At 41.8% G+C, this 23,993-nt stretch overlaps 1 long non-coding RNA gene and 1 other non-coding gene across 2 annotated transcripts in view; both read left to right on the plus strand.

Annotated features, from left to right (window-relative positions):
- Positions 1 to 2,485: 2,485 nt before the first annotated feature.
- trnas-gcu (transfer RNA serine (anticodon GCU)) lies at positions 2,486 to 2,567 on the plus strand. Its single transcript has one exon. It is a non-coding gene; the product is annotated as a tRNA-Ser (tRNA).
- Positions 2,568 to 10,295: 7,728 nt separating this feature from the next.
- The window catches only part of LOC129705364 (uncharacterized), a 48,632-nt gene continuing 34,934 nt past the window's right edge, over positions 10,296 to 23,993 (plus strand). Inside the window, exons 1-2 of the long non-coding RNA XR_008724897.1 lie at positions 10,296 to 10,425; positions 10,832 to 10,900. This is a non-coding gene — a long non-coding RNA (uncharacterized LOC129705364). The remainder of the gene's footprint in view (positions 10,426 to 10,831; positions 10,901 to 23,993) is intronic.

Here is a 23,993-nt window from a genome sequence, read left to right on the forward strand (position 1 = left end):
TCAGGGTGCACTCAAGAATGAACGATAAAGGGTGTCATTGTGGGAACATCCACATCCTTGGAATAAATAAATGAAGGAAAGGATAAGATCAAAACTTGTCAAGATTAGCTAATGCTGAGCTCGGCGAGTATAAGCATGCACACCATTAAGCAAAATTATTATTGAGAGAACTAAAGTATTTTACAATGTCAAGGTCAAGAGTCAAAGAACATCACGCATCAGACAGGCAGGGACTGCCTTAAGCTTCATTTCCAAATAGTTATCTGCCAGCTATTAAAGTTTTAAGGAATAACATTTCAAAATTGAAAGTTAGATTGCAATTAATTTTTAATACATTCTATCTGGTTGCAGGACCCTCAGGATAAAAATAAGTACCAAATTTGGTTAATTTATTTGTAGTTACTGTGTAGAAATAAGCCTTTTGCCCCACCGATTCTGTGCCGACTACCAATCACCTGTACACTAGTCCTATCCTACACACCAGGGACAATTTGCAGAAGCCAATTCACCTACATACCTGCATGTCTTTGGAATGTGGCAGGAAACCGGAGCTCCTGGAAACAACCCACGCGTTCACAGGGAGAATGTACAAACTCCATACAGACAGCACCCAAGGTCGGGATTGAACCTGGGTCTCTGGTGCTGTAAGGCAGCAGCTCTACCACTATGCCACTACATCGCCCTTTTGTATTTTGTTTGCATCAGAAAATGTTCCTATGGATTGAAATGGTACTGAGTTGAATGCAGTGTCCGTGACTGCGCCCTGCTGTGATGTTCCAGTCAGCCATCTGAAAATAGATGCCCTACCCTTGCTGGTTTTCTTTTTAAGGATCATTTCAATGTAGAAATATGCTTGGCATTTGTGAATCTGTGTATTTTTAACTACATAAATGCAGTTCTGAAAAAGATTTTTGCTTGCCATCAAAGGTGTTTCAGAGCTATATCTTGTGCCTCACTGCACCAAGTGTGTTATGATTCTGCCAGGAATATGAGTTGACAGTCTCCTTGATAAAAAAACCAAGTTAAAAACCATGCAACCATGCTACAGGAGTTAACTTCATGGAATTATACAACATAGGAGAAGTTATGTTTGTTATGGTTTGTTATGTCTGTGCTGACTCTTGAAAGAGGAATCTCATGGTTCCATCTTTTTTTTTTCCATAGCTCTGCAGCATTTTTTAATTATATTTCCAATTCATTGTTAAGTCAAGTCTTAAATTTCATTCCTTCATCCTTTCAAGCAGTGGTGAGAGTTACTGTGGGAGAAGTATGTGAGACAACCGGAATGGACCTACAGTTCTCCTTCTGTCTGCTGTTGCTTTTATGGCTAAATAAGGTTTTCTCTGTTCCCCTGTTCTCTTCCCCAACCAGGCCTCCCCCGATTTTCCAGTTGTCCCAAGTCGAACTCAAAGCCACATACCCAATGTTCCTTCAGAAGCTGAAGAATAAGAGAGGGAGCAGAGAAATCCTTGGGAGTTGGCGTGGTGGGTGTTGGGGGGAGGGGGGGGGGGGAAGATGGGGCGGGGAGGGGTGGGGGGGGGGGAAGGTGGGGGGTGGGGAGGGGTGGGGGGGGGGGGGGGGGGGGGGGGGAGGGTAGAGGCGGGGAGGGGTGGGGGGGAGGATGAGGTTAAAGGAGAGAATGGATGGCCAAAGGAAATATAAGAGCAGAAGGGTGTTTATTGTGGCTATCAAAGGAGGAATGCAAGTGAGAAGAAAATTACAACTTGGAAGAAATCTTGGTGAAGGTGGATGGGGGGGAATCAGTGGGACACTAAAGGAGAGGAGATGCAGGGAAGGACTGAACGTGATAAAAATCAAAGAGACATTAGGTGGAGGGAAAGCAAAGTTGAACAAGAGGTAATCCTCTGGAACAATAAGGTTGACAAGGAGGGAGGGAGGAAATTTGAATCCAGTTGGATTTTTCTCCTGACAAAATACTTGGAGCATGGTCACAATTTGCTTTGTCAGGGGATATTCTACAAGAACTCATATCCAGGCAATGACACCTATTAGATTATCACATCATCTGTAAGAAAGATATAAGGATGCCGCATGCATCACTCTCACTTCATGATCTTGTGCCCAGGTGCCTATCACCACTTGTTATATTGTGTTTAGACTGATCACCACCTAATATCTTGTGTTTTTCTTAATGACCCATTTATCTCTATCAATTTGGTCCTCAAAAAAATACCATCACAGAAATAATGCCACAAGAAATATAGTAGAACTTCGTTGGAGTCTACAAAGACAGGTCTACTCAAAGAGTGACTCACAGACCTGATGACCAATCTAAGCAGCAAGTTCCAAAGTGTCCATGGTGGCTACACTGCTCTATGGTCAATCATGGTCAATATGAATAATGAGACTCTTGGTTTCTCTAGCAGAAAACTCACGACTGGTTTGATGACCAGGGGATAAACAAGCTAATTAACTTCAAGCAGCAGGCATTCATGGAGTCAAACTCCACCAGCACAAAGGATGTGACGAGGTGGCCGAGTGGTTAAGGCGATGGACTGCTAATCCATTGTGCTCTGCACGCGTGGGTTCGAATCCCATCCTCGTCGACACTCAGCTTTTACATGGTAAATGGTAGGGAATTGAAGAATACAGTGGAACAGAGGGATCTGGGTATAACCGTGCATAGTTCCTTGAAGGTGGAATCTCATATAGATAGGGTGGTAAAGAAAGCTTTTGGTATGCTAGCCTTTATAAATCAGAGCATGGAGTATAGAAGCTGGGATGTAATGTTAAAATTGTACAAGGCATTGGTGAGACCAAATCTGGAGTATGGTGTACAATTTTGGTCGCCCAATTAGAGGAAGGATGTCAACAAAATATAGAGAGTACAGAGGAGATTTACTAGAATGTTGCCTGGGTTTCAACAACTAAGTTACAGAGATAGGTTGAATAAGTTAGGTCTTTATTCTCTGGAGCGCAGAAGGTTAAGGGGGGACCTGATAGAGGTCTTTAAAATGATGAGAGAGATAGACAGAGTTGATGTGGACAAGCTTTTCCCTTTGAGAATAGGGAAGATTCAAACAAGAGGACATGACTTCAGAATTAAGGGACAGAAGTTTAGGGGTAATATGAGGGGGAACTTCTTTACTCAGAGAGTGGTAGCGGTGTGGAATGAGCTTCCAGTGGAAGTGGTGGAGGCAGGTTCATTGGTATAATTTAAAAATAAATTGGATAGGCATATGGATGAGAAGGGAATGGAGGGTTATGGTATGAGTGCAGGCAGGTGGGACTAAGGGGAAAAAAACATTTGTTCGGCACGGACTTGTAGGGCCGAGATGGCCTGTTTCCGTGCTGTAATTGTTATATGGTTATATGGTTATATGGTAAAGAAGCAACTCTACAGAGAGCTGAGGGATGAGGTCCAAAAGAAGGCTTGTGATTGTCGATTAGACAGTGGGACACTCCTCCTGAAGGAGGACAGGATCTCCAGTAACTAGCTGATGTCCATAGTTATCTACAAACCAAACACCCTAGACACATTATTTTCATAGCTCAGTTTGAGGGCGAACTTATCAAGAATGAAAAGCTGGACGGGAAACTTCAAGGATCCCATCAGCAATGTGTCTGGTGCATCCTTCTCAAATTTGACCTCCATGTAAATTCATCACCTCCTTGTACTTGCTATATGATGTCTTGGAAGCCATGATCTTAAACAGTAAGTTTACAACAGATCCAATCTCAATGTGGGATGAAGTCAAGGAAAGTTGAGCCATCTTTCTAACTTTTTGCTTGATTTTTTTTGCCATCATCCTTTTCCTGATTTCCAAGAATTTTCCAGTTGGAATGCAGCTAATCTAGGACAAATGGAAAATTGTTCAATGTGCATTACCTCAACTCCAGAGCCAAGGTCACCCCAACCTCAGTCACTGTGGCAACCAATAGATGATATTTGCATACAAGTGTGTACGTTATACTTGTATATGAGTGATTGCCAATTCATTCACATAAAATATGAGAGAATGGATCTTATGATCGGTAGTCATTGAGGCATGTTACCTTATTCTTCGCAGAAAGGTTTGCACACTAGGTGCGGAGTTGAAGTGGGGTTGGGGGTGGGTGTTGGTTGAAAATGTACTTGAAATTGGACAATCCAATGTTCATTCTGAAGATAGACAACAATTACTCGAGTAACTCAGTGGGCCGAGCAGCATCTCCGGAGAGAAGGAATGGGTGACGTTTTGGGTCGAGACCCTTCTTCAGAATGACTGTTGGATTGATTTGTGGAATATGAGGTACTGCTCTTCCAGAGTGGAGCAAAAAATGGCAAATGGTAGATGAATAGAGTGAGGAAGGGGTGAGTAAGATTGAGGATTGAGTGAAACTAGATCCACAGAAGAAGTAAACATCAACTAAAATGCACATAGCCTCTTAGTTGCTGAACTTATCTAAAGTCAATTCAGTTCTGGTGTCATTTTATTCTTTGCAGCTGTTCTATTCCTTCATTCCATGTACAGCACAGCGAAATAGCTCATTGAGCTTCAGAGACCTGAGTTCAATCCTGGCCTCAGGTAGTGTCTCTGTGGAGTTTGCACGTTCTCCATATGACCGTGTGGGTTTCCTTCGGGTGTTTCAATCTCCTTTCATACCCTAAAGACATGCACAATAATAAGGAAGTGCCGATGCTGCCTTACACCAAAGATAGACACAAAATGCAGGAGCAACTCAGCGGGTCAGGCAGCATCTCAGGAAAAAATGGATAGGTGATGTTTCGTGTCTGAAGTAGGGTCCTATCCATTTCCAGGGTTGCTGTTTGACTCGCTGAGTTGCTCCAAAGTTGTGTGTGTTGGATAAGTTAATTGATCACTGTAACTTGCTCTTCCATGGAGGCGAATGGTGCAAATCTAGGAGTAGTTGATGGGAGAATAAAATGGACTTGGATAGGATTAGTGTAAAAATGGGTGCTTCATGTTCAGCAGAGACTCAATGGGCCGAAGGGTCTGTTTCCTCACTGTATCTCTCTGTGACTCTAAAACTCCCATTCCCCAGCGCTTCTGAACTGTGGCCAGTGATGTTGGACCCAAGGTAAACATCTATGGCTAAATCCAAAAAATAAATCAGGCATGTGTGCTTGCTACAGAATGGCAATGCATGTGGAACTTAAAAAGAGCAGTTTTCAGAAGCCCCGGCTCACAGCCTCAGCCAGGAAGTAGCAGAGTGCCAGGAAACTGTTGGTGGGCTACATACCTCACCCATCTATTTCGTCTGCTGCAGCGCTGGCTAAGTTTACCTTGGCAAGCTTCCTGAGGCCACTAATCTTGTTTTCTCTTTTGTCTCCAAGGCCCCTGGACATCGGAGACTGCATTTACCCCGACGGTTACCTCCTGGTAGGAAGCTGACCAATTTTTTCGGAGAAGGGTGTCCTGGCAGAGACATCCATATCTTCTCCTTGTTGCGGAAGTTTTGCTTCACCTACTTAATAACATCTCGTGTTCCCCTTTAATGAATAAGTACTGCCACACGTCCTCCCAGGCCCCACATTTCTAATCACACTAAATCTTTACAGACGGGCTCAATCTGGGCCGGGAATTGATGGTGTACAGATAATGTGGCTTCAATAAACTCCACTTGGTCAACTAATGAATTCACAGTGAGCTTAAACCTTGCAACTCTGCTACTGTGTTGGAAGGAACTGCAGATGCTGGTTTGCACTGAAGGTAGGCACAAAATGCTGGAGCAACTCAGCGGGACAGGCCTCTGGAAAAAAGGAACAGGTGACTTTTCGGGTTGAGACCCTTCTTCAGACTGAGAGTCAGGGAAGAGGGAAACTAGAGGTATGAAAAGGTACAAAGAACAAATTAATGAAAGGTATTAAAAGAACCAAATCAAAGCCAGCAATGGGTTGGGAGATTGCAACCTTCACGTGGTCCGCCCTGTTTCGCTGAATGCAATCAACCTGTCGTGCACAATCAAGTAAACTACCTGTTGGTAAGAGAATCATAATCAAAGATTGGTCCTGATCCATCGAATGCCAGAGCAAGCTCAAAGGGTCAAATGCTTGATTCTTGCTTGTCGAACTATTACCTGCAAAGCTTTGTCTCGCCTCTTCCTTTTTCCAGTTTTCGGCTCCACCCCTAAAATCAGTCTGAAGTAATGACTCAACCCAAAATGCCACCTATCCATGTTCTCCAGAGATGCTGCCTGACCTGCTGAGTTACTCCTGCACTTTGTGTCATTTTGTTAATAGCACAGGCCTCTCAGTCCATGATTGACCTCAACTGCTATTACCTTTCCTGTAGCTATTGAATTTATAGCCCAGCTTGTATCAGTTATGTTCATTGAAAGATATACATCGGCCAGGAAATTTCCCAATACTTCCTTGGTATAGTGCCATACAATCCTTTATGTCGAGAACACAGAGCAGATGGGCGTCAGTTTAATATCTTGTAGAAAAGATATCACCTCAAACAGTCACAGGGGGAACATGCAAACTCCACACGGACAGCACCTGATGTCACAATTGGACCCGGGTCTCTGGCATTGTGAGGCAGCAGCTGCGTCACTGTGCCGCCTTTATCGAGGTCAAGATTGAATTAGCCATGATCTTACTGAATGGTGTGGTGGGCTCAAGAGCCAATGAGCCTATTCCTGCTTCTGGTTATTTAGTTCCAATTAGTTCAACAATTAATGCAGTACACAATAAAGGTGGCATGTCATGGTGCTTAACCTCCATCTAAACCTGTTGTACTTATTATGGCCATTATTATTAACTGCCATTATTGGAATAGTGCAATTGTGCTGAAAGGGCCATTGACCTGAAATATTAGCTCTGCTTCACACTTCAAAGTTGCTGCTTGACCTACTGAGTATTTCTAGCACTCCATTTATATTTCAGATTTCCTGCAACTGCAGTATTTTGGCTAATAATATGCATAAGACAATTAAAATGGAAAAGACAATGCCTTGCTCTTTATAAACCTTCTTTTCAGTTCTAAAGTCTTTATTCCCATTACTATTCCAACGATTTTACCGTCATTTGTTTGGCTACCATTAAAACACATGTTTTAAATATTTTTTGAGTATGAAAGCAATTATAATATTAGTTACACTCCCCCTTAAAAAACAATAAACCCTCTGTTCCTTTAAGTCTGTCCTGCTATGACTAATTTACCTCCAACATCCCTTGTAAGTTGGCAAGAGTAGGCAGGCGTGGCTTCTAGCAAAGAGCAAAAAACACTTCCATTTAACTCCAGATCCTCGGTTACTAGCAGGATGCATATGCTTCACTGAATACTCCCACGTTCTGAGCAACTCTTGGGCATTAAATTCACTGAGATTGATGGGGTAGAGGGGTTGGGGGGTAGGAATACTGGGCATCCGATATCCTGGACCCCACAGGATCAACATAGGCCAGTCGGAACCATTCCATTCCTGGCCCTGAACATTCCAATTTTTGGTCTAAATTGCAGGAATAAAAATCAGCATCAAGACCTGGGGGTTTCAGACCAACGGAAGCAGAATGGTTAAAGTTACTGGTCTAACAATGCCAACGGTCTCTGCCAGAAGACATAAATGCAAGCTCAAATTTCCCCAAGGCAACTAAATTTAAATTTGATCAATTAAATAAATCCATAATAAACATTTTAAATGCCTTATGATTTTCTGCAGTTCTGTCCTGAACCTAAGTTAAAATTCAGACTAGAATAATTTCTGACTTTAGTTCAGAAATTATGGTTACTTTTGCTTAGTTCTAAATATTCTCACTGCAATCACCTCATGTAGACTATAGCCAATCCAGTTCAATCATCTGATGCCGAGGTTTAAGGATAAGCCAGGTACTGTGGTTAGCCCTGGCAAATGGAAATCCTTGAAGCTGTAACCCTTAGATGTGGATAGGAATGATTTAGAGAGATATGGGCCAAATGCAGGCAAATGGGACTAGCTTGATGGAGAATTTTGGTTGGGCTGAAGGGCATGTTTCCATGCTGTATTGCTGTATTAAGGGCCTGTCCCACTTTCACGACCTAATTCACGACCTCTGCTGAGTTTGCGCTTGACGCATACTCGCAGCATGTTCGTCACGAGGTCGTAGGAGGTCGTAGGAGGTTGTAGGTAAGTCGTAGGCAGGTCGTGATGCTAGTCGTAGGTACTCGAGGCATCAAATAGGTCGGGGCGTTTTTCTAGTCTGATGAAAAATGCCCACGAGTAAAAAAGGTTGTGAATTAGGTCATGAAAGTGGGACAGGCCCTTTACTCTATCTGAAGATAACTTGAAATGACTCCTACAATTTTATAATGTGTTGAAAATGGAGATGTGATATGTTATTTTTATTTTAACTTATATTCTCCCATCCTATGTTCAATACCTTTTGTTATATTTGCATTCAAGTGCTGACTGCCGTGACTCTGAAGCCCCCTCTCACTGCTTCAATGCGTCAGACGTATCTCTAAAACAGCACAGTAACAGAGTCAGCAACAATGATGAAGGAAAGATCGAGTGGACAATGGACCATTGTGGGATCCACCTTTCCTTGATCATTGTTGCTGGTTTTCTTCTTCTTCTTGCGTGTGGCGTGCACAGCCTAAAGTTGTAGGCCAACTTGTTCTATTTGATCAGTTTGTTGTATGACAATCTTTTCCCTCACCACCATTTCCAGCACACACCCCAATATTACTGAATTTGCTTAATGACACAATAGTGTTTGTGGGCAAGATACTTACCATGAGCAAATTAGCTGCTGTATTTTCTACATTGTAACAATGACTGAACTGTGAATGTACTTTACTCATGGCAATGTGCTTGGAACATCCTAAAAGTCCAAAAGTACAATATAAATATTTCTTATTTCAGTCATGTGCCTGTATTCCAATAATCTTGCCTCATGCAAGGTAATTGTAAAGGTGGAAAGATTAAAATGACAACCAGGAATCTTTGGGTAAAAAGATCATTTTTATAAGGGCCTTGCGATTCAAGCCTCATATCGACGAAAAGATGATACAATTTCAAATCCTGAAAAGTTTTCATTTTTCTGTAAGTTATTTAAGTTTTTCAGCTGAACTTTATGAGTTCCTAAATGTAAAGCCTAAGCAGGTGCTGTCAATAAAGCAAGATTTAACCTTAGCCACATTCATAAATGCGGACAAAACGTTAGCTGTGGGGCCCAGCTTACACACAAACTTTTATAGTTAACGTGGGCAGAAACAGCGCACTGCAGTGTCTGGTAAACTGCTTCAGGCTCCTGTGCAAGTCAAGGGTTGAAAAGGCTGTCAGGGTAAAAAACAAATGGACTATTCATGCAGGCATCACTGTATAGCTTTATGACATTACACGCTTACAAAAAAAAATTGCCAAGAAGAGTCAGATCGGGTTGCAACCTGACCGCAGCACAGCATATGCCTGAGTCGTGAACTCTGCCAGTTTCCACAGGCTTTTTTTTCTCTCTCTTCCCTGTACACCCCACCTCTCTCACTCCACCCTCTCTCACTCTCCCCTAATCGTGAAAAGTAACAAATGCTTTTTCAAAGGTCTGACCTGACTTGGTCAGGGGGCAAAATGGGCAACTATTAATAGGTCCGGTGGCCAGGAACAAGAGCCAATGGGTTACATATGGAACAACTTGAAAACAGTATGATTCACCCAGATGGAAGCGAAACACATCCATCCCATTGAGGATAAGGGAACCCAAAATAAGCTGCCCCAGAAAAGAAAGGGCATTATTTAACTCTCTAACCGTTTTCTCACATGCTACCTTTTCATTATCATTTAAGTAAAAGATGAACATAAGTAAATAAGTGTAATGGTTTAAAATATTAAAGCTATGATTAATATATAATGAAAGGGTTTTATTTCTAATTATCCAGCGTATATTTATCCTTATAATGATCATCTATCATTAGCAGAAGAAAATACCTTCTGTACTTCTATGACTGAGGTCATCTTGGAAGGCACATTAACACATTTCACCACTAAAAGTGCCACAGAGATGAATGTTTAATCCTGGGAGATGTCAACTGATTTATCCTTTCTGTTTGTCTTTTCAATTCATCATTAATAAAGCATATTCCAACATGCCCTGAAAGCCAGAAATGACATAACAATTAAAACTATGCATACATAAGAGAGATACATAAGAATTTGATTGTGTATACCAAAATCAAGATGAATAATTAATCACCTTTAGTTCAGGAAACAAGCATCCAAAATGCTTGATATACACTATTAAATGAAAAAGGTTGTTGTAACCCAGCGTAAGCAGAAGTTAGGACAAATTACCAAAATCTTGATCAAAGAGGTGGGGTTTAAGCAGCTTCTTGAAAAAGGAAAGGGGAAGGCAAGTGTAGGGACAGTATTAAACAGCTTAGGGCCTGGTTTAGAAGGAGGCAAAACTGCTGAAGATTCCTGAGTGGCCAGAATTTGAGCTGACTCATAAGTTTATAACACTGGAGAAGGTTACAGCGACAGGGAAAGGTGAGTCCACATTGGGATTTGAAAACAATGAATTTCAACTCTCGGGTGTCAATGTGTTCCATAATATATCAGCAAGGAGGTTGAAGTTGATCTGACGTGAATTACGAGATAGGCAAGTGAGTTTTGAATGAGCTCAAATTTAAGATGAGGGATACCTGCTTTGGAATAGATAACAAAACAGAAAGTTATTGAACAATTCATTAGGTGAGGTCTTCTTCTTTTGTGTGGCGTGCACAGCCTAAAGTTGTTGGACAACTTGTTCTATTTGATCTTCGGTTTGTGCACGTCGAGTTGATTGCATTAGTTGAAACAGGGCGGACCACGTGAAGGTTGCAATCTTCTACCCCATTAGGTGAGGTAGCATCTGTGGAAGGAGAAGTAATTAATGTTTTGGTTCCAAACATAGACACAATGGCTGAAGTAACTCAGTGGGTCAAGGAACATCTCTGAAGAAAAAAGATGGGCGACATTTCAGGTAGGGTCCCTTCTTCAGACTCTTTTGGTTCCAGAATTATTTTTCACACTGGGAAACAAAGATATATAAATTAATTGTTACCAGGAGAGAAGATGGGGAGAGGGATGGATAGAAAAAAGGTAATATCTCTGTTAGGATGAGACTAAATGGGTCAATTAATAGCACCTCAAACTTATTTTTCTTTACAATGTGTTGTAAATGGTGTGAAAATGACACATGACCAGCAGACTAGATTGTACGAAAATAATAAGATTACAATGAGCTAAAGTAATGACAGACAAAATGGCTAATTCCAAAACAAATAGACAAAAGAGTGAACTACCTAAAGTTAAATAATTAAGAATAACATAGTGAAGCAAGCAATCCCTTGAAATACTAAAGGGCCTGTCCCACTGGCCGTCATTTGCCCGTAATTTACGCAACATCATTTACGCATCTCGACGCACGCGTCGTGACACGCACGTGACGCGCGCATGGTGCGCATTGTGCGTGCATGAGCGTGGTGACATAGGCAGCGATGCGCAGTCGCGTGTGGCTCCCCAGGATTTTGGGATGTACAAAATCTTTGCGCGCCATCTGCATGACGCACAAATGACGGCCAAGTGGGACAGGCCCTTAAGAGAGGAGATGAGGCAGAATCTGTTACATTTTGCTCTGAATGACTTCAGTAGATTATCCTTCACAATATCTACCAACCCCAGCATTATTCCACCATTAGACACATATTTCATTTTCAGCATTTCAGTTACTTTGCTTTTAAATCCCTACCAACAATCACCTTATTATGGCACTTACCCATGCAACGGCAGGAGATGCAACACCTATCTCTACATGAAGAAACAAGGAACCTCTTGCCTTCACACCTCTAACCCAATTATCACTGGACCCAAACAGGTTTTCCCAGGTGAAGCAATATTTCTTCCAATCCAATATGCTGCAGCCGGTACTCACGATGTGACCTCCTCTACATTGGAGGAACAAAAGGCAGATTGGCAGATGGCTTTGTGAAATTTCCCACAGGAGTGATCCTGAGCATTCAGTTTCTTTTCACTTTAATTGACCATCCTCAGTCTCACTGTTCCGCTTGTTTAGTCTTAAGGGCCTGTTCCACTTGGCGATTTTTTCAGCGACTACTGCCAATGTCGGCAAAAGATTTTGAACATTTCAAAATCCAGCGGCGACAAAAAAATGATGCGACACTTGAAAAAACACCGCTCATCAATACGTCGTCATGTCGGATTATGCCACAACACGCCGCATCAAGGCGGCAAATTTTTCGGTGACCTGATACGTCAGTCAATGATGCCGGCAGTAGCCGAAAAAATCGGCAAGTGGGAGAGGCCCTTTATTTGCTGGGCATGTCCCACAACCTCAATTCTTACAACACAGACAAGGACGGCGAATATTCTGGTATCTGCACCCATTAAGTCATTTGTACCACTTTTGGAAGCGTTTACTTTGATCTACACATCCCGCTCTCACCTTCACCCCTACTGAAAACCACCTTGTATGGTGCAACCCAGAGGATTAAGCAGCATTTCTGGAGAAAAGGAATAGGTGAAGTTTCAGGTCAAGAACCCTCTTCAGATTCTCCCTTTCCCAGTTCTGATGAAAGACCCCAGAACTAAATGGCCAACAGTTTCTCTGTCCACAGGTGCTGCATTTTCTATGTTCCTGTTTTTGTTTTGCGTTTGTCTTGGAAAGGTTACGTCTGGAGGCAGTAAAAGTATAAATGATGGTTTTAACAGCAGAAAAGTGGAGGGAGGATTGAGTCCAGGACAGGCAAGCCATTGAGGAGGGGGGAGCAGGGAACAGTTCCTAGATCCAAAACCCTCTGAAGTGATATAACACAAGGTTATAGGCAATGCATGTGCACATTTGCCTCACATATGGGCATGCCTGTCCTAAAATCAGGAAATGAAACAACCTGCCCCCATAGTGTAATTACCAAATTGGAAATAGCTAGTTTCACAGATGCCATGGGTAGGAGGTTCAACATTCAATACAGTCAAATCTGTGTAGGAAGAAATGCAGATGCTGTTTTACACCGATGATAGACACAAAATGCTGGAGTATCTCAGCAGATCAGGCAACATGCCTGGAGAAAGGGAACAGGGTTGATGCCCTTCCTCAGACTTCTTAAAGGGCCTGTCCCACTGCGGCGACCTAATTGGCGAGTTTAGTAGAGTTGAGGAGAGTTTGAAAAAGTGTCATGTTGAAGACCTCCTTCAACTATGTAGAAGACCTCCTTCGACCTCCTTCGACTATGTTGAAGACTAGCTTCGACTAGCTTTGACTAGCTTCGTGAAGTGGACACCGAATAGTGGAGAGTGAAGATGACCTCCTTCGATCTCCTTTGACCTCCCTTCGTCTATGTTGAAGACTATCTACCACTACCTTCGACAACCTTCGATTATCTTCGACTACCTTCGATTACCTACTAATAACATGCCGACCTACTACGACCTACTTCGACTAAACCTACGTAAAAAAATATCGATTTTTTTCCATGGCGACCTTTTTTTACTCGCAGGCATTTTTCAGCATGTTGAAAAAAACTGAGGCCTCGAGTACGCGGGGACTACTCTCGAGCATGAAGGAGAGTTACAAAGACCTCTTAGGACCTCGTGTCAACCATGCTGCGAGTATGAGTCGAGGGCAAACTCTTCTAAACTCGCCAATTGGGTCGCCGCAGTGGGACAGGCCCTCAAGAGTCTGAAGAAGGGTTTCGACCCGAAAAATGACCTATTCCTTTTCACCAGTGATGCTGCCTGACCGGCTGAATTATTCCAGCACTTTGTTTCTATTTTCAGTCAAATCTGATGTGAACAGTCTTCATCAGTTCCAGGCATTCCCTTAGAAGAGGAAGGTTGGTGGCAAAGGAATGGAGAACTTGTAAAAGCATCCAAAGATGATGACCACTGTCTTCCAAACCTGAGGAGAGTCTTGATGCTTTTTCTGCAAATGGAGCTCTGCTTATGCGGTAGGAGTGAGAGTTAGATTTAGCTATTAGGGCTAAAGGAATCAAGGGATATGGTGAAAAAGCAGGAACGGGGTACTGATTTTAGATGATCAGCCATGATCTTATTGAATGATGGTGCTGGCTCGTAGGGCCAAATGGCCTACTCTGCATATATTATTCTATGTTTCTATGTTTCTATGAGACCTGGCACCCAAATTGTACGGAATAGGCTTTGTGAAGTAAATTACCAGATGTTCTGTGAAATGATAGTTAAGATATATACGTTGGCAAGAACTTAGAGGGAACTTGAGTTTTTTCATGCATCTGGGAGTTAGGAACTTTGTTTAAAATCTCATTCATAACTCAGCATCACTGACAGCAGATGATTAATACACTGAAGTATCAAACAAAATTATATGGTCAAATATCCACATCCTTCAGTGGCAGAGGAAAGAATATTGTCACTGATTGACATTGGAGACAGTGATCTGTGACTAACACAGCTAGTAGAGCTACTAAGTCACAGCATCGGGGTGGTGAATCAGTGGAATTCTTTGCCACAGAGGCCAAGTCAGTGGATATTTTTATGGCAGAGATAGATGGATTTTTGATTAATACAGGTGTCAGAGGTTACGGGGAGAAGGCAGGAGAATGGGGTTAGGAGGGAGAGATAGATCAGCCTTGATTGAATGGCGGAGTCGACTTGATGGGCCGAATGGCCTAATTCGTATCCTATCACTTAAGACCTTATGACCTGGATTGAATCCGGACCTCAGATGCTGCCTGCATGGAATTCAAACGTTCTTCATGTGACCACATGGATTTCCTTGTGGTGCTCTGCTTTCCACCTACATCCCAAAAGCTGGTAGGTTCATATGGCCACTGTAAATTTTCCCCCTTATGTATTGCCGGTGAGAGGCAGAATCTGATGAGGACGTGGCCAGAATGAAAAAGTAGGATTCATTCAAATGTTGGTTGAAGGGCATGGTGGGCTGAAGGGCCTGCTTCCATAGTGTATCTCTTCATGACTCTCTGACTGCATTTTAATTTCAAATTAATTAAATTTTGAATTTCCCATCTTGCTTCCAAAAAGAACTACCTGCCTCCAGCAGCAAAAATTCTGGGCTCGCTCTTTTCAAGTGGATCTCAAATTTTACGAAACCCCTCCAAATAGATTTGCCATCTGTTGAATCTGTTTTGTTTAAAAAGATTATTGTTAATTCTGATCTGCTGAAACATTGACAGATCATAACCTATCCATCAAATAAATGCATTAAAATTAGTTAAATGATGGCAAAGGGTTAATTGTAAAACCATAATCTTTTTTTAAACAAGAGAGTTTTTATTAATGGAAACGCTGACAGGAATCATCTGATTCTTAGATTTAGTGACTATTGTCCACTGGGTCCTTGAAGCTTCTCTTGAGAGTCTATCTTTTTGGCCACCTTGTTGACATCAGTACAGCTCTCACTCCATAGAGGAAATCTAACCCTTGACCTTACAAAACAGTCCCTGAGAGGGAGGCAAAAGTGCATCTTAAGGGATGAACCAAACATCCAGACACTTGCGAACATCCCAAAGCTTGCAGTGTTTAGACAGTCGCTGTCTCTCCCCGGAGGGACTACAGTGAAGAAGTAAAGTCACTGCTCCATGTGGTTATATAATTGAGTGGAGAACGGTGAAAAGACTGGCTCCTTGCATTTTATAGCAAACTCTGATCGTCCTTTATTGCACATTTCCATTTTGATGTGTATTAAACCTGCAGATGGAAAAGTCTGTTCAAAAGTTAGATTGGGGAAAAGGCCTATTTTGTAAAAAGAAAAAAAAGCAAGTGGTTTATTACTTTTCAAAATCCTTTTTGGACTGTGTGTTCCTATAACTCATAACACCTAATCTGCCAAATCAAACAAATATGTATATATAATCTATATAAATATAAATATATATATATATATATATATATATATATATATTATATATATATATATATATATATATATATATATATATATATATATATATAATGGGGATGCAGTTATAATGGGAATGAATATAGCATTACATGCTGATGAGATAACTTGGATCAGTCGATGGTATATTCTGCAAAACTGACAGAGGGTCTGAATTTAACATTTTGCCTCCACGATAATTTATGTAATTTGAGTAATTTAAATATTTTTTTTCAGGAGGTGTTAGTCGGTTTGTGCGTGCAAAGAATGCTTTGTGGCTTCAACTCCTCTTCCTAAGTTTAAGTGCTGCCTGCACTGGTGCAAGGCAGAGGGGATGGAAAATGCCAGTTACACTTTCCTTCTCTCCCACCACTAATGCTGTCATTCAAATAAAATCACAAATATCAACAGTGTTGAAGTGGCAGCTAAAAAAATACACACATTGTGAGGTTTTTTTCAGGAATCTACATAGTGGAACAGGTCCAGAACTGGTGAAGTAGCCACATTGAAGAATTTGCAACGTCGTAAAATATACATAAGGCTCTCTACCCCTTTAACCAAAACATGTTACTGTGCAGCAATAGGCAAGTTGGCCCATCAATTGATATCAGTATGTTTTTCATATAGGCAGTCTTACAATCATTCATCCTAGATGGACTGACTGACTTGATTCTCACTCATCGGATAAAAAAATAATTAATCAAAAAAATTCTGAGAACAAAATTGAATATTTTAGGTCTCGTCAACATGGAGTTAAGCATGGTTTGTACTTAAAAAAAAAATCTGATGTTCTTTGCCTTTATAGAAGCATTGAGAGCTGTGATATTGCCAGAAAATTGCTAATGGACAAGATTAATTTTCTGATCTATGGCACAGAAATTGTTCTCTGGTCGCTAATGTAATTATCCGTGGAGCTTCTCCCCTTTGTACATTCTGGAAATGAATGTACGGAGTGAAGTATCATCAGAATTGCATATAACACTCATGAACAGAGGCAAATATCTCCTCCGGGGTTCTCCCACAGAGACCCTGGTTTGATCCTTACTACAGGTGCTGCCTGTATGGAGTTTGTACATTCTCACTGTGACCACATGGGTTTTCTCTGGGTGCTCTGGTTTCCTCCCACATGCCAAAGACGTACAGGTTTGTAGGTTAATTGGCTTCGGTAAAATTGTAAATCGTCCCTAGTGTGTAGGATAATGTTAGTGTTCCGGGTGATTGCTGGTCGATGCGGACTCGGTGGGCTGAAGGGCCTGTTTGTGCACTGTATGTCTAAAGTCTAAAGTTGTAAAGCCTCAAAATTATCTGTCATTTATTAAGATGATGACTGATATGATCATTGTCTTAAGTTCTGTTGTTTTGGCAATGTCTTGATAAAGAATCTACAAGGGCAGCGCAATGGCACAATGGCACTGATAGAGATGCTCACAGCACCAGAGTTGGGTTCTGTCTGTGTGGAGTTTTCACGTTCTTCCTATGAGTGTGTAGGGTTTGCTTTGGGTGCTCCAGTTTCCTCCAATATCCCAAACAGTTGTGAGTTTGTAGGTTAATTGGCCGTTCGTAAAAAAAAATTTTGCTAGTGTTTTCGGAATGGATGTGAAAGTGGTATAACACAGAACTAGTGTGAACGGGTGATCAGTGGTCGACACTGACTCAGTGGGCCAAAGAGCCACTTAAAGGGCCAGTTTCCATGCTGCATCACTAAACTAAACTAATTCCCCTGCACAGTGAATCTCTGTCCATATCTATAAGTATGTTCAATAATCCAGTCTCCAACCCTCTCTGGGGTAGAAAATCCATAAGATTCATGATTCTGTCAGAGAAGAAATCATCTTCAACTGAAGTGGGTGAATCCTTTCCACAAAACTATGCATTTAGTTCTTACTGGTTCTGTGTATTAACATTCCAAGATATTGACTCATCTTTGAGTAAATCCACATAATTAATCACAAAATTATTCTTGTTCCACTGACCCTCTATCCTCACGGTTCTGTCAACTTAATGTCACATCACCGGTCTACCAAGAAAAATATTGCCTTTTCTTAATTCATTCTATATTCAGTCATTATGAAAAATGATGTAGACCCGTGTAAAGTAGGATGTAGTATCAAGTAATGATGATAGTTAAGAAGAAATGGATAGACACAAAGTGCTGAAGTAACTCAGCAGGTCAGGCAGCATCTCAGAAGAAAAAGGATGAGTTACATTTTGGATCGCGACCCTTCTACAAATTAATGAAGAAGGGGTGAGGGGAAGGCGTGGGGCAGAATTTGGAAGTGTAAGGTAGATCCAGGTAAAGATATCTTTCGTTTCTGTAAGCAAAATATTGACATCAATGAAGCTAAGTACAAAGGGCTGGAGGAATTCAAAATCTCTATGACCATGAAGGCAACTGGTCAGGCAGCATCTGCGGAGAGATGGACAGATGATGTTTCTGGTCTGTACCTTTCTAAAGACAGATGGAGAATAGGAGATATCTGGTTGAAAGTGGTGAGGGGAAGGTGAGGGACATGATCTGGCAAGTAAAGAAAGAGGGGTTGAGTTAAGTGGGGGAAAGAAGTCTGGAGATAGTAACCAAGACTGGAGGTGAAAACTAGTGAAGACAAATGGGTGCAATGTGGAATCGGATCAGAAAGGAAGGAAATGAGTGAAATGTAGAACCAGAGGGAAGGATGGTGGGTAAAAGGGTGGGAGGGCAAAAGAAAAATGGGGGAACAGAGGGAGTAGGCAGTGGTGGATGGAGGTTTAGTTTAGTGAAGACACAATGGGCAGAATGGACACCTTTGTTGTCATTTTACTGATTATAAAGAGCAATTCTAAGTGGCTCATAAATCCTGCTGTGCCAAAGCATATTTTAAAAAATGGCTACCAAACCCTGCATTGTGATAATTGGTTTAAAAATCAAAGTTTTAACCAAACACTGATGCCTCTCAAGGGACAATATAGCATCTCGTTAACGAATTATGAGTAGATTTTTTCCACCTCACACTTTAGAAACAACACCTGTAGTGAAAACTTGTAAACTCCTTTATTACCTCGGTTTGACAGACGGGCTAATTTAAATATAACACAGAAGCAATGGTTTATAACTGCAGCCAATCCAGCAAAACAATGATCATAGGTTTGTAAAGAGCTGGCCATTTTGTGAGCTTGCAGTAAACACTCTGGGTTGGCAGCTGTGGCTGTGGGTGATTTTTCCTCTGTGTATCCTAGACATGTATGTGCGGCACGGTGGCGCAGTGGTAGAGTTCCTACCTTATAGCGTCAGACGCACAGGTTCAATCCTGACTATGGGTGCTTGTCTGTACGGAGTTTGGCCATTCTTCCTATGATCTGCGTTGTTTTTATCCGAGAGCTCCAGTTCCCTCCCACTCCAAAGATGTGCAGGTTTGTAGGTCATGTTTGCAGGTTTGTGTGTAGCATAGTGTTAGTGTGCAGGGTTTGCAGGTCGGCCCAGACTCGGTGGGCCAAAAGGCCTGTTTCCGCATTGTACCTCCAAACTAAACTAAATTAAAACTAAACAAGATCTTTTTCTGGAGCAATGGCATGTCTCACCCTAAACCCGTGCATGCACTCTTTACAACAGGACACCACCAGCACCAGAAGTCAGCATTCGAACCTGACTACGGGTGCTGTCTGCATGGACCAAAAAGTGTCTTTCACCGAGCTGATGATCTTCCAGCAGCACTTGATGTCCATCTCTGAATGTGTCCTTGGGAACAGTCCGTAAATGAGAGCGTAGGAAAGAACTGAAGATGCTGGTTTACATCAAAGATAGACACAAAATGCTGGAGTAACTCAGCGGGAAAGGCAGCATTTCTGGAGACAAGGAATGGATAACATTTCGGGTTGAAACCCTTCTTCAGACACTAACAAGTCATGTCATATCGTGATGAGTAGCCCAAGCCCATGGGGAAGGATTGTCAGTGAAACCTACTAAGAATTTCACTGTGCCTCTGTACACATGACAATAAAATATCATCATCATTATATTCACCTCTTCTGAAAAAGTACCAATATTGTACAAATTGCCTTTGGCAGATGAATCAGCTGATAGCAATGCATTTACTCCAGATAGCAGGTTCAACTCTCCCCTTAACTGGAAAAAACATTGCCCTTGGTGTTCAAAGTGCTAATGCATTCTCTGAGCATTAGCTGAGATAAACTGTTTAAAAATAATTGAGGTTCATCTGGAGCGTCAACGGAATGAATAGTTAACAACGCGAGATTTACATTGAAAGAATAATGCAACTGAAAAGGAACTAGCTCCTTGTAAGTTCTACGTTTCTTTCAAAAAGAAAAATGATTATTTCATAACAGATTGCAAACCCGGTCATACATGGAATAATTGTCACATATGGCCTTCATCATTTTGGATCAATCTGAAAGCACACTGTTTTCGGTTGAATGGAAACATGCAATAAAAAAAAGACTTTTGATCATTGAGGTGTTTGATCTCAGAGATTATAAATTAAATTAGGCATATGCTGGAAAACGTGAGACCCCTCTTTGGTATGTATTTGTGTGTTTCCAGAGCAGAAAGCACAATGAAATGATAGACTTTAGCTTATTTTCCAGTTGTGTTTCCTAAGCACTGTGGCACAAGATTTGCTTGCAAGGCATTCAGTTCAGTACAGAACTCGGTCAGATAGTGTTACAGTGCTCTTTTTGAAAGTAATTCAGTCCGACATTGCAACTGCAGCATCTAGACAAAAAGGCTTTTATTATTTACATGCCAAGAGCATGAATTTTAGTCCTTAAAAATGACATTTCATAGATTTTTATAATCACCTGAAAGTCAGGGCTGAAACCACAGCACGCAACCTGTGTGAAGTGGGGAAGGTTTTCTGCATCTGGCTACTCAAACTGAAGTTCCACTGTGCTTAGAAGGTCTGTATTTAAAGAACACCAGCTGCAGATGCTCATATTTCATCGAGCCACCAATTTCCTTTCCCTGACAAACAGCCTTCAGAAAGAAAGCAGTCCAGAAATTCTCCACGTTAGCAGAACATTCCCCCACTCGCCCTCCCTCGCCCTCGCCCTCTCTCTCTCTCTCTCTCTCTCTCTCTATGTCTCTGTCTCTGTCTCTCTCTCTCTCTATCTCTCTCTCATTCTCTCTTTCTCTCTTTCTCTCTCTCTTTCTATCCCTCTCTCTTCTATTAACATCATTATTCTGCTCCTGGGAAAAGCCAACTTTAGTCAAGGCAGCAGTCTCAGCCTTTGGGGGGGGTGGAGGGTGGGGAGGGTGGGGAAGGGGGTAGGGGTAGGAGTTGGGGTAGGGGTAGGAGTAGGAGTATGAGTAGGGGATGGGGAGGGGGGAGGGGGGGGGGGGAGAGGAGGAGAGGAGGAGAGGAGGAGAGGAGGAGAGGAGGAGAGGAGGAGGAGAGGAGAGGAGGGGGAGGGGGGGAGGAGGGGAGGGGGAGGGGAAGGGGGAGGAGGTGGGGGTGGATTTGTATGAAGAGCAATTTGGACTGTTACTCGCACATGAAGCCTTGGCTTTTTCAGAAATGATAAGACCACAGCAAAGAGGTGCAAAAAGTCTGCTGACAGACATAGCCGCTGGCTGCCTAATCACTGTTTAGAAACTGTTTACAGCCCACTTGACTGCAATTACAGGTTAGATTTCACTGAGGACAATTTATTTGCTTGACTTTAACTAGTTAATGAGGCTAGGTCAGGGGCAGCCCTGAGTCAGGGCTTTCGATCTTTCTCTAATGTCTTTCTGTCAGTGATTTTATTTTTATTTCACTATCCTTTTCTTCTTTGTTTTGTCCCATTAGAGTGGACAGTGTCGCTCGATCCAGTGTGGGAACCAGGAAAATGAACAGAAAGAGATGCTGTGAAAAAAGTTAATTAGACAATCTGGTTAATTCCTTGATTATATCTCAGAAATCTAAACCAGTTACAAAATGAGCTACTATTACTGATTGAAACCAGACAAATTGCACCAACAAAATCCTTGACTTAGGGCATGTTTTCTTAACATGAGACTTACATCACAACTGCTACCACAAAAATGATTGGTAGTGTTCTTTACAAAAAGGTCTTGGCCCAGTAATAAAGAAAGGAGAAAAAACGCACTGCACTCGATCACAATTGCCATTCAATTCCCTCCCAGAACACGTTGCATCTTTTGTTCAGCATTGAGTGGCTGAGTGCTGATTAAGGATCTGTGAACAGTCTTGGGTAGAGTAGACATGGAGAGGATGTTTCCATTAGTGGGAGAGTCTCAGACTAGAGGTCGTAGCCTCAGAATTAAAGGACATTTTTTAGGAAGGAGATGAGGAGTTATTTATTTAGTCAGAGGGTAGTGAATCTGTGGAATTCTTTGTCACCAAAGGTTGTGCAGGCCAAGTCAGTGGATATATTTAAAGCAGAGATAGATAGATTCTTGATTAGTACGGGTGTCAGAGGTTATAGGGAGAAGGCAGGAGAATGCGGTTAGGAGGAAGAGATAGATCTGCCATGATTGAATGGCAGAGTAAGCTTGGGACGAATGGCCTAATTCTACTCCTATCGCTTATGATTTTATAAATTTGTGAACAGTCTGATTCAGAAATGATTGAGCACAGAACGACCAATCTCTGACATTATTAATATTTATCGTTCTGCAGAGCTTCATGTCTCCCACACCATGAGACACAGCGGAGGAACGTCCCATACAAAGCGAAAGACAGATTGAGTTGAGTTTAGTTTAGAGATACAATGCAGAAACAGGTCCTTTGGCCCATCGAGTGCGATTCCCGTACTGTAACACTATTGTACACACACTAGGGACAATTTACAATTTTACCAAAACAATTAACCTACAAACCTGTACATCTTTACAGTGTGGAAGGAAACTAGAGCTCCCGGAGAAAACCCACACATGTCATGGGAAGAACGTGCAAACTCCGTACAGACAGAGATGGGTCTTCATGGGGCTGGAAGTAATGAAAGTTGCTCAAGTTCTAAAATAATTCAATGGAACCTGCTGTTGCACAAATGAAATGTTTTTTTCTTTATTTATTTACCCTATTCTTAATAATTTTCTCTAGCGACATCTCGACAATTGCGACAATTTTGTCGCAGTTGTTGGCCGTTACTAGGTTTCTTTTTAATTCTTTAACTCAACATTTCATAGGAAGAGTTAGTAACCTGAAACATTAACTCTGTTTCCCTCTCCACAGATGCTGTCTGACTTAGTTTCCAGCATTTTCTATTTTTGTTTCAGATTTCCAACATCTGTTGATTTTTATCCTCTATTATTTACCATGTCTTAATTTACCCCAGGCCTCAGCTCTGTATCACTTAATTGACCCAACTATTTAATCCCATACATAATCCAACAGCTCAACAACATTAATAAAACCACTCTATTCTTATATTTACAATGTCCCAAGCTGGTCCCTCACGATCTCCACTTCTCCCCCAGCCTCTCTGCAGAGTTTGCTATCCTTTGCTTCTCTGTTTTGTTCCATTAGAGTGGACAGTGTCTCTCGATCCAGTGTGGGAACTAGGAACTTGAACAGAAAGGGGTGCTGTGCAGAGTTTAGTTTAGTTGAGAGATACAGCACGGAAACAGGCCCCTCGGCCCACCGAGTCCACACCGACCAGCGACACCTGCACATTAACACTATCCTACACACGCCAGAGGCAATTTTTAAATTTATTCTGAGCTAATTAACTTACATACCTGTACGTCTTGGGAGTGTGGGAGGATCTCGGAGAAAACCCATGCGGTCACTGGGAGAACCTACAAACTCTGTGAAGACAACACACGTAGTCGGGATAATCTGGTTAATTCCTTGCAGAGTTTTAAGATGATTGGCAAATGAGCAAAAAAAAAAAAAGCTTGGGGAAACATTCTTTTTTTAATGCAGTGAGTGGTTAGTAACTGGCATTATTGGCTTTAAGTGGTGGTGGCAGATTTCTAAAGCAAATTGAAGGCTGTGGAAAAAGAATGGAGAACAGAACAAACCACCTGTTCTTTCAGTGAGCTGGCATGGACTTGGAAGGGATGAATTGCCTCCTCTGTTTTTACCATCCTATAGTTTGTTGATGTTGCTAATGGCTCACCAGTTGTTGATTGATCCCGGAAAATTGCTCAGAAATGTCTCATCTGCAACAAAGGACAATAACTCTGTTCCTGTCAATATCTGTCGAATCAACCTTCTCCTAAATTTCTCAACAACGGTGTAAC

This window comes from Leucoraja erinacea, chromosome 17 (genome assembly GCF_028641065.1).
Source record: "Leucoraja erinacea ecotype New England chromosome 17, Leri_hhj_1, whole genome shotgun sequence".
Taxonomy (NCBI): domain Eukaryota; kingdom Metazoa; phylum Chordata; class Chondrichthyes; order Rajiformes; family Rajidae; genus Leucoraja; species Leucoraja erinaceus.